Raw genomic sequence first — 2,148 nt, forward strand, 5'->3', positions numbered from 1 at the left:
TTAACAGCTATTCAAGAAATAATGTCAACAAGATAAATTGTGAATAACCTTTAAACAAAAATAACTTCAACCTTAACTTACCAAGGATCCAGTTTGGAGAAAGAATAATTGATTAGTTTTAACAATACACTGAATAAGAAAAATCGATTTGATCACGTACAAAATTAATAATACTGTCCTTCCCAAATCGTATAACAAACTCATAAAGCATGAACAAAGAACTTTATAATTAAGTTGAAATATATATTCAAACACGATCTCTTTATTCCTGCTAATTGATTTTATCTAAAACCATGTTACATACTTCCCATCTACTGCTTTAGTGACTGAATTTACCAGTTCTCACTTGGCTATTAAACACAGTGCAGTAAATATGGATTTTCCAGTACAGGATTGGAACCAAAATCTCACTCCTATCATGCTGGTCGACTAGAATACTTAAGTGATTAATGAATATGGCACACTGAATCCTCACTGTGCAGGAGATACAGGTGGGAGGCCAATGGAATTGCAATGCCTTCCTTGCCTTAATATGTCAATCAAGAAGTTTTGTAATGGGACATGGAACTAATTTGCAGCTGTCAGTCATCTATCCCAAAATATCCTCTGAACAATCTACAATCTACATTTCAGGTTGAAGAACGTCCATAAGATTTCATGAGCCAGTTGCACTGAAACCCAAAACGTTAAACTCAGTTTCCCTCCACAGATGCTAAGCAACAAACTTTTCAGCTAGTGGCAGCTATGATCTTTTCTCCTTCAAAATAATATCGGTTGAGGGATAAATGTCATTCAGAATGCAGTAGAACTACCCTGATCATCCTCTGATAATACTAAGATCTGTTACGTCCATCTGAAAGGGCTGGCGAGGCCCAGATGCATTGCCTCTTCTGAAAGACAACATTGCAACACTCCCTCAAAACTGCATTGGGAACGTCAGCAAATGATGAGCTCTAGTCTCAGAAAGAATCTAGAACCCACAACCTTCTGATTCAGAGGCAAGCGTACAACCACTGAGCCAGAACTGACAACGCACTGCTGAATATTTGAAACAAAGATTAATTTACTATCCTTTCAGATAACTAGGTACATTGTTTTCCTGCAGATAGCCTCGTACAATATAGCATGTTAAGAATTTGTTTTTTTTGAAGTACTTTCTATAAGATGTGCAAATAAACCTCGCAATTTACAAGGGAATAACGGTCAGTGCAATTTGATTTCGAAAAATGAGAAACAAAAGCGTGGATAGAGATGATTTGTGAGGCTGTGTTCAGAAAGCTTGTGCTACAGAAGCTAATTCAAACGAAGCCACAATACTTTGCATTTATCTGAAGTCACATGAATGAAGTCACAAGTGATTGTCCATGTCTGAACATTATGATTAAAGACACATTGTTATTCTTTCAAATTTAAAGTAATCATTGTATCCCATTAGTCACCCCTCATAATATTTCCTGTGGTTTAATGCTTATTCTATTGATCCCAATGGGATGATTTCCTACAGTAAGGACTCTACATAAAAACAAGCTGTTGCACTTATTTTCCAGAGCAAGATTACTCATGCTGTTACAGATGTATCAAACAAATAGTCACTTGAATATTTAAGTGTTGTGACTCACGTTCCACATCACGGCATTATTTACTGCTTTTTCCTGTGCGTAAAGACATATGAGGAAAGACTGGAGCAACTGGACTTGTATTCGCTGAGAATATGGGGGGGATTTCATAGAAACATATAAAATCCTGATGGGACGGGACAGGCTAGACGCAGGAAGAATGGTATCAATGTTGGGAAAGTCCAGAACAAGGGGTCACAGTCGAAGAATTAGGGTTACGCCATTCAGGATTGAGGTGAAGAAGAATTTCTTTTTGCGAACCTGTGGAATCCTCTCCCGCAGGAAGCTACTGGGGCCAGTTCATTAGAAAATATTCAAGAGGGAGCTGGACGTGGCCCTTACAGCTAAAGGGATCATGGGGTATGGGGAGAGGGCATGAATGGGATACTGAGATTGCATGACCAACTGTTGAATGGTGGTGCAGCCTTTAAAGGGCTAAATGGCCTACTCCTGCATGTATTTTCTATAATGACCAATTAGTGTCAGGAGTGTGTGTGTGTGTGTGTGTGTGTGTGTGTGTGTGTGTGTGTGT

Source organism: Rhincodon typus, chromosome 2, assembly GCF_021869965.1.
Source record: "Rhincodon typus isolate 14 chromosome 2, sRhiTyp1.1, whole genome shotgun sequence".
Taxonomy (NCBI): domain Eukaryota; kingdom Metazoa; phylum Chordata; class Chondrichthyes; order Orectolobiformes; family Rhincodontidae; genus Rhincodon; species Rhincodon typus.